Source organism: Bidens hawaiensis, unplaced genomic scaffold (assembly GCF_021521415.1).
Source record: "Bidens hawaiensis isolate Kalapana, Puna unplaced genomic scaffold, B.hawaiensis_p1.1 tig00023811_1, whole genome shotgun sequence".
Taxonomy (NCBI): Eukaryota; Viridiplantae; Streptophyta; class Magnoliopsida; order Asterales; family Asteraceae; genus Bidens; species Bidens hawaiensis.
In genome coordinates, this window is record NW_027493741.1 from 18,414 (window position 1) to 28,647 (window position 10,234).

Below are 10,234 nucleotides of genomic sequence, written 5' to 3' on the forward strand. Positions count from 1 at the left end.
TAAAGAACATTAGGGTATAATTTGAGTAAGCATGCGTATATTTTTTTAATCGTATCGGGTATCGTCTAATATTTTACTTAGACCAAAACCAAACCAAACCAAACCAAAACCGAAACCAAAACAATTTTATTCGATCCCAAACCGTTTGGATTTTGGCGTTAATTAGTTATTTAAAGACAAATTGAATTTTAATGATCTCACATTTTTATAGTTGCTTAACAATAATCCCATCTTAGAATATCGTTGCCACAGGTCCTAATTTTCACACGGATTGTTCTTATTTGACCTCAGTTAAAAATAAACTTAACATAGGTAAGTTTTTTTTTTCAAATTTCCAACCGATGTTTTAGGGCTTTTGATTGGAACGGGGATACGAGTCGGTTGATGTAAAACTTACATTGAAACGGTGCTACAAACGACTTGATTTTTGTTTATTGGAACAAGCCGTTTGGAGCACCATTTTGAAGTAAGTTTTACATCAATTGATTTGTATATTGAAACTATATATTATATAGTGAAAAGATCCAATACACTAATCCTTAACGTACATTAACGTACGCGAATCCCGTTTTTCATGAATCGGTCCATGAAATCACATCCCAACATCTCGGAATCGTCAATACATATTCAATTAATCATTGGTTAACCGAAAACAGTTTTGGATCGTTAATCGATCAATTTTTTACTTTTTTCACGAAGACCGTTTTTTGAGCGTTTTCTGAGCGTTTTAGGTTTTTGGCTGGGCGTTTTCTGACCGTTTTAGGTTTTTGTCTTTGTTTTTTGCCTTTGAGCGTCTCGCGTATCTACCGTACGTTAAGGCATTAGCGTACCGTAAATGCACTCATATTATATAAATATAATATTATACGTATTGTTTTAAGATAACTGCACAAATCCCTCTTCGTTTTCATAGACTTTGTCTCATCACATCACTAAAATCCAACACATAAAATGTCGTTATAAAATGGACACTAGTAACGATCATCCAGCATTGCATGTGCACCCATTGCTTTTTATAGCGCGTTTTGCGGATAACCATTGATGAAGTGATGAATATATCGATGATCAAACCGTTGGTCCCCATTCTTCGATCACACATCGTGCATCCATTACTAATATATGCTGCACTTGCAAGCTTCGTTTTCGGTAACTATTTATTTAGTGTCACTTTCACTTATTGCATGAATTGACACCATGAGAATTTGTTATTAAAATAGTGATTTTATGGGTATAACTTTATAATAATACCCCAGGAAAGTAACATCTCCAAGACTCCCAGCCCTTGTGAATTTTTTTTTTCTTTTTAATTTAGCATTTTGTTTAGTTTTTCCCTAATAATATAGCATGAAATATCTAGCTAAATACATAATTGTCATAGATATATTTTTTAACAATTTTTTATATAAACTTTTACTAAAAACTGAGCTGCATTACAAAAAATGTATTTGTTTCGCGGTATAAGAAAATACAATATCGTTGATACAAGCTAAGTTTTCAATTAAATTTATATTGAAATGTCATAAAATAAAACAAAACTGTGTTTTCAGATTTTTTTTTAAATACTAATTGAATATCACATGTTATTGATGAAAAACAAGATTAAATATTAAATGATGACTTAAAAAAAGGTTAAAACAAGAAAATTACCTACACTTAAATTTTTGGGCTGTGCATTAAACCGAAGTAACCGAAATAAATAAAACAAAAATCGATGATTTGGTTTTAATTTTCATAAAACTGAACTTTCAGTTTTGGTTCAGTTCAGTTTCAGTTTTGTATGTAACTAAAGCCTAAAAAACGAACCGAACTTATAGATTTTCAGTTTTATTTTGAATTCTAAGTAGCTTCAAATAATTTAATATAAAGTTCAACACAAATAGATTAGTAAAAATGTTAATGTTTAAATTAATTATAACCAGCGAGGCTTGCCCCAGAACATGATGGATGACTCGGATGTCCCGAGTTCGAATCCTGATTCCGACCGGATTTTACCAGAGCATTAAAACCTGTCGTGCCTTCGGGCGGGGTGAGCCAACTGGGTTTTACTGGGAACGCCAAGCCAACTCGGATGCCAGCGTGGATCCCGATCAAGTCAACATATTTGGCCTGAGTGGGGTGGCGGGGCGCGACGTGTTCGCGCAGTGAGATAGCTTAACTGTGAAAGTCACTGTTCGAAAAAAAAAGTTCCAATTAATTATAAACTAATAAAAACAATTTGGCCCAAATTAATTAATTTCGCCCAATATTTATTTTTCGGCTAAAAAATTTCAAGCACAAACGACAAAACCGAAAAAGCCAAAATTTCGGTTTTTGGTTTGGTTTTAGCCTAAAATCGTCCAAACGGACCAAACCGACCCATGCACATTCACACTGAATTATAATTTGACCCAACCCAATTTTTGGAGTATTTGTGATTTGGGAATCTATTTGGTTTAGGTCCTGACCCGATTTTAGCTAGCTAGGTATTTAAAGTTAAAACTTATAAACATCTATAACAATGTGAATTCGTCGTGTTATATATTGTGATTGTTCTTCATAACAACGACTGTTTGACGTCAAACGGCAAAGTTTTTGTTCTCATATTGGGCATCGATGGATCATGTTTTGGAAGACATGGTGAAAACAACAGTTGATTTTTATTGTGTACGCAAAAACTTTAAGTGAACAAAAGAAAGAATCCAAATGGTCCTGAGGTTGTGGGTTTGAACCATGTGGCAGATGTGGTTCAATAACTTGGTGTTTTGGATGCTAGTGTTTGTACGGGACCATTAACTAGTCACGAGATTAAAGCAATGCACATGCACATGCACCTCCATTAATATTTTACATGACTCAAAAGATAGCTTCAAAATGCTTTGTATTGGTTTGCTCAACTGGCTCTTAAGTGTGACTTAATTAATTTAGGTGTAGTGGTTTTATTAGTCGTAATTATCATCTTTTGCTTGTTGCTAGTTTCAGTTAACGAATTGATTGATAACGGTTCCACTTTTTATCATATTTGTTTCTAACGGTCCGTGACTAACGGAAAGTTGCAGGTCGCCGAAAAACGGCTGTGGACGGAAAACTCAACATTTTCGTCCCAAACATCTTTGTAACCTTAGATCGGACAATTAGGAACCTTTCTCTAGTAAAAGCCCCCGATTATTAAGGTCGCTGAAACCCTAGAACCAACGTCTGGTTAGTGGTGCTAAAGTGGTTGTGGTGAGTCAGTTGGTGGTGATGGTTGTGTTCAGGTTGAGTTTCCAGGGAAAAATGTGACTTTTCCGGCCAAAAGTGCTTTTACGACGACATGCAACAAACGGTGTTTGCTTTCTATTAGTCGCGGACCGTTGGGAACAGATATGATAAAATGTGGGATTGTTATCAGCCAACTCGTTAGTTATGACCGACACCTACCAAGAAACAGTAATTAATAAAAACCAATGCATCATTAATTTACATGAATTAAAGTAGTGACCTAATTATATAAGCTTTTATATAACATACATTGAATACAAGTGAATGTATTATGTGTCTAGAGGTAACTAAGTCGCGTAATGTTAGTTATGTATACGATAATATTGCTACAATATGTTATAAACTGAGTCGTGTAATCTTTAAGGGTACCATATCAAATGTCGCCTAGAACCGGCCAATATTAAAAAGTGAAAATGATAAAAGTAAAAAAGTTGTTAAAACATCCCCGCAACTTAGGAAATCAAAGTTAAGGATGTGAAGTTACAACCTCTTATTATTGGATTGACTTAAAAGGTACGATGACATTTTAACCTTATGATTACCTTACTAGTGTTGTGTTTGGACATAACCCAAACGTGGCAATGAGTCTGTCGGAAGTATGTATTATTGATTTGGAACCCAAACTACCTTTGAAGTGAAAACAAAGATTAAACTGAAAAAAGTGCCTTCAAATATAATATACCATTGTCCCATTACCACCTCTTTTGCACCCATTATTTTTGTTAAAAAGTCTTAAAAAACATAATAAATTTTTTGTCATAAAACTTGAGTATAAGTTGTATAACAGTGCGTCAAAAATATTATTTGTATTTGATAATTAAACCAATCAGGCCGAGCTCAAGATTTTGGATGTCTGATGCGAATAAAAAAAATGGGCCTTTATAGTAAGTTTTTTTCTCAAAAAATCGACTATAACTGTGATATCAAAATAATAATAATAAAAAAAATCACAACGGGAAACAATATATAAAACAACGCTTAACTTATAATCTTCTCGTTTATAAAAAAACAAACAAACCATTTTTTACCCCTAGTTTAATTATTTTGTTATTATTTGAGCAATTGGACGATCACTAATATTGGGATGAGTTTGGGTTGTCTTGGAAAGATTGGTGTAGTTTTCGGTTGTAATAGGTGTTTTGTATATGTGTTTTGGTGTTTATTTGGTCAATTGGCTTCGGCCTACATAGCCTTGTGTCGATTGCTGGTGTTTATATTTGACGGTTCTAGCACTTTACTAGTGTTTAATTTTAAGTTTTTTGTTGGTTGTTCCAAAAAAACAACTAATATTGGGATGAACCCGGCTTAGATGGCCTCGAGTTAGCCCTAAAACCAATTACAACAAGGTGTCTGGCATATAGTGATGCGTCCAAGTTATCTAAGCTTGATGTATAAACTAATTTTCGATTAAAATAACCCTATAATTGTGACATGTATAAAAACCACATGTATCACTCATGCCGAATATTTTATATGTTTTTTGAACATAACTAGTTAGTACATATATATATCACGGCTTCTATTTGTGTAAGTCAACATAGTGGGGAAGATTAACACACAAAGTACATCAGGATTCAGTCCCGTAAATTCAGAACATTTTCTATTTCTAATCATGTTAGCTCTACTTTTCATAACTTGTTTATGTGAATATAATCACTTATAAAAAGAAAATAGAGTTGAGTGAACTGTGGTTTTCGTTCATGTGATTTGTCTAAATTTGCGATTTTCGTCCATGTGGTTTCATTTCACATTCAATTAAACCCGAATTCATTAACCCCGTTAAGTCTGATCGTTAAACTCATCATCATGCCCCTCACGTAAGGGGGCTTGCGGATTAAGATTGAGGTTTATTTGGGAAGAAAAAGGACAAAGTTGCCCCTCACATGAGGGGCACGATGCTGTGTTTAACGATCAGACTTAACAGAGTTAATGAATTCAGGTTTAATTGCAAGTGAAATGAAACCATAGGGACGAAAATTGCAAATTTGAAACTATTAGGCTAAAACCGTAGATTTTAACAAACCACGAAAACCGCAGTTTACTCAATAGAGTTGCATGATAGATTGAGTTCAAAATATAATTCTTTCTTTATAATCATTGAAAAGGAACCATAGTCCGGATTACTTGCATAAAGATCATAAATCTAAAGACGAAATGCTTGATTGGGTTACCGTAATTTAGGCTATGATTAGCTAGAAATCAAAGTTGGATAACACCGTAATCAATATATTTTGTTCATAACAGTGTTACGCACTTTATATGTAAGAATGATAATGTTGAAAGAAGTTTTTGTTTTGATAGAGGAATGAGTGAAAACTTTTGTTGTCAAAAGAGGGTACATTTGTGATCCAAGAGTAGGTACTTAATTGTATGTAAAGCTTAATTCTATGTACAGTAAGAACAAAGTTACAAATGAAGCTAACAATGTTTCTTCTTTTTATATGTTAGGTTGTTAGCCTATTATATTCTATACTAGGTTAGTTACCCGTGTAGCACACGGGTTAGAATAAGTATTTTTTTTCTAAATAATAACATAATGTGAAATACAAAAAAAAGGTATCACATATATAAAGATATATATTATACGGTAAAAAAATTACATATTACGTAATTTAGAAATAAAAAGTTGTTAGAAAATTCATAAATCATAAATTATTTATTTGTTATTTTCTATATCAAAACTTAGGTGTAAATGGCTACTTTTTTAAACCAACTCGTTGACCAAAACTCATTTTAATCTTAAATTGTTTTGACATGAACAATGTTTGATACTTTAATCAGTTAAGAAAACCCACCTGTTTCGTATTGGTTACTTATAAAAATCTAATATTAATAACTAATGCAACATATTTTATATTAAACAAATTAACATATTTATGATGGTATTAATTCTTTTAAGTTATGATGTAATTATTAATAATTGAAAATGAAATATTAAAAAGAGAAATGTATTTAATATGAGAGAGATGAGGGAAAATTTTGTAAGAATGCATATAGTGATGACATGTGACATTTAGAAGGCTTTATTTATTAAATAGTAAATAGTATAGATATAGACATGTTAGTCATGATAATCTACATAGATTAATTAAGATGTATCATATGTCTAATTTCACATTGATTTTAATGGTAGAAAGTGAAACATGTGTTTAGACAATATTAACAAAGCCAAGGTTGGCTAACTATTTTGGTGTTCCAAAGCGGATTATGTAACTAGTCATTTTTTGTAAATAATTTATTTTTCATAAATAAAAAATATTGTACCTTTCCTATTAAAACTATACCATCTATGTGTATGCGTAGTTATAAACCACAAACTTCACTGGTAACACAAAACTCATATTAGCTGCATTTCTTTTAAAAATTGTTGTTCTAACACAAATACTAGGATGGTAGAGAGTGACAGTCATGGTAAATAAATTGAACCATTTGGTGAATTTTATGCACCTCACAATATTATTTTTTTTGGAAAAACGGTATTTTATATAAATAAAAAAACAGTCCTAGCAAGTAGCTAGAACAAAAAAGCGCAAAACATTACAAATAACAATAGAGAGTTCTTAAGCCACTCGATCATAGAAATATTACATTTACGGTTTCTGCTACTATACCATAAGAACGAAAAATGTAAAATTTCATCAAATATCGTTTCGTTGTTATGCCGAGTCTTCTCAAATACCAAGTCATTTCTGAATCTCCAAATAATCCACCAAGTGACATTAATAATCATCCCGATCAAATCTTTCTTATGAGTTTGAACTCTTAACGTGTCCTACCAAGACATCAGCTCAATCGGAACCAAAGAGGAAGACAACGGAAGGCCAAGCCAAGAAACAATAAGACCCCAAATCCGATTAGCCACCGAGCACATACCGAAAACATGGTCAATAGACTCCTCACGATCATTACAGACAGGACATAAACAACTCGAAATATCTATACCCTTACTCATCAAATTGACTCTCACAATATTATTAATTATTTAACACACCTATACCTCCTTTTAATCTTATAACTTGCACTTATTTTGTCACCATAGGTCCATAGTTTACTATCTAATTTTATGGTAAAAGTTATTCATTAAATTATTGTACTTTTTCATTATTCGTGTATTATTTACAGTTAATTCTATAGACAAGATAATAGCGTATGATTTTTAATGACTATTTTATTATTTAGAACATAAAATTGTTGACAGTGAGCAAACATTATAATTAATAAAAGGACCTTTCTTCATGAAACTTAAGTACATAACTATTTTTTTTTTGAACGGTGACTTTTACAGTTAAGTTATCTTACTGCACAAATTCGTCGCGCCCCGTCACCCCACTCAGGCCAACTATGTTGACATGATCGGGATCCATGCTGGCATTCAAGTTTGGCTTGTCTTTCCCGGTAAAACCCAGTTGGCTCACCCCGCCCGAAGGCACGACATGTTTGAATGCTCTGGTAAAATCAGTTCGGAATCAGGATTCGAACCCGGAACATCCGGGTCATCCATCATGTTTCTGGCCATTGGGGCAAGTCCCGCTGGTTAGTACATAAATAGTTAGCTACTATATTTATTAATTGTTTTATTATTTAAACAGATGTATGTATGTAGGCACATAACATGTCAATTTAAAAAGAATTGTGTTAATGATTTTTTTAGCTCAGTTGGCATATATTAGCCATGTTATGTGTAAAACAATGGGGTGTACCAAGGTTCTTCGAACCACGCAAGTGATAAAAAAAATTACGTGAACCTCCTTGGAGTCTCGGTACGATTCCAATAATTGTATGCCTCTAATAGGGTAGTTCTAGAATTCGAACTCGGATAAAATGGGTTGTATACGAGTGATAAACCTTCCTGAAAACCAGTTACACATATTAAAAACGTTAATAAAAATATTGAAAAGAATTTCACTATAAATTATGTAAATAATATAACAATCAAATATCAAAATAATGGACAATTTTGTCTTTCTGCAAGTGAAATATAAGACAACCACATTAAGCAATTATCAACAACAAAAGTTACACAAAACTTTTAATTTGCCTTTAATTATTGGGGTTTCTTCTAAACAACACATAATGAAATTTGGCTAAAAGAAAGCCATAATCTAAGCACCTTTATGCCCCACTACAATAATAAAGATCACAATTACATACCTTCTTATCATAATTAGTAAATACTCCTCATCTACTACTTAACGTCCTACCGTTATTTTTCTTATATACAAAACGAGCTAAACAAACGCCCCTGACATGTTATCCAGACACCACTAATGTGTCATATGTGTCGTGTGATATGGTGAAAAGTGATAAAAAAATAAAGAGCTGGTTTGAACATTGACAAGTCATACGACCCGTATGACCTTTTTATCGTATCATAATATGATATTCAACATGCTGTCAAAACTCTGTAAACGAAATGTTATATCCACCGTCATCTCTTGATGGAGATTCTAACGGTGACGGAAGTTGTCTACGCTTTTGGAAATACTCTGTGATGCTAAAACCACCTAATTTCGAATCTTTCAATCCTACATCAACACCGTCACTCGACGGAATAAACGGAGGCCGTACTACTTTCGATAAAAGGCCCCACTGCAACCCGTCGAAAAACGGATGCTCCCTAATCTCACACGCGCCTTCATTATACCCTAACCGGCGCGTGGGGTCTTTCTCAAGCAACTTCGTTATCAAATCTGTCAACGAAGTTACTTTTCCATTAAACTTCAACGGCATCATTAATATTCTCGCAAACGTATATTTACGATTCTTCCCACGAAACGGAGTTGTACCGTACAACATCTCGTAAGCGAGTATCCCTAACGCCCACCAATCCACCGCAAACTCATGTCCGTCCCCACGGACAACCTCGGGCGCTAAATACTCGTCCGTCCCCACAAACGAATTCGACCGTTCACCTTCGCGCTGACGTGTCATGGGCGACACACGCGCGACACGTGCACTTTTCGCTTTCCGTAACTTAACATTAACACCCTCGGGTTCCGTTACCCGCATTAACGACTTTAACGACTTTGCGGCAAGCGCACGTGACAAGTCAAAGTCCGTTAAAGTCACGTGACCCGAACTTTGTATTAAAATGTTTTCAGGCTTTAAGTCTCTATAAACAATCCCCATGGTATGTATATAGTCCAAAGCACATACAATCTCCGCCAAATAAAACCGAATAACTGACGGAGAAAACACGCCGTCAGTCTGTTGCTGGCGGAGAACGTTCAGGTCTCCGCCAGGGCAGTAAGGGGTGGCCCACGCAATGATTTCGTCGGTTTCAAATGTTCCTAGTAACAAAGGAAGAAAATCATGAACTTTTTTATTTACCCGGTGGTGAACAGAAAGTTCCCACCTGGCACGACGGACAGTATTGTTAGTATTATCCGTCGTGCAGTATTTTTTTTCTATGGTTTTGAGGGCGAATGGGGAGCGGGCGGATGGGTCGGTTATGTGGTTGTGGACGAGGAAAACCGTGCCCGTGGCGCCCGTGCCTAGAAGTTTAATGGCGCGGAGGTGGTGGAGGTGGAGCTCCGGTGAGGATGGTGCCGGAGACATTGGTGGTGGTATGATGGTGAGAATAATAATATTATTATTGTTGTTACAAGTTTATTATATGCTTAGTGTGACAGCATTTTAATATTAGGAGTAACAAATACAGTTATGTTTATAATGTTAGACAAGTGTTATATATATAAGGGATAAGATATAGGTGACGTAAAGAGTATCTTAGTTGAGTTGTGTACATCCAACTATCCAAGAATAAAACATATAGATAAAATTTTATTTTAAAAAGTTAAAATTTTGATATTACCTAAGGAGTAAGGGCCACTCATTTCATCTTGCTTATGTCCTATGGCCCTATTATGGACTCACTTTGGGAGCGGTCATAACTTCGACTAGAGTCGGTTTAATGATGTTGGAGGCCGAAATCAAAATGAAAATTTTGTGACGATTTTAAAACAATTGTGTTAAAAATAAATAAAAAATTAATAAC

The 10,234-nt window shown here is 34.2% G+C and overlaps 1 pseudogene; it reads right to left on the reverse strand.

The window, feature by feature from the left end:
• Nucleotides 1-8,614: 8,614 nt before the first annotated feature.
• On the reverse strand, nt 8,615-9,984 carry LOC143568105 (serine/threonine-protein kinase UCN pseudogene; annotated as a pseudogene).
• Nucleotides 9,985-10,234: the final 250 nt, after the last annotated feature.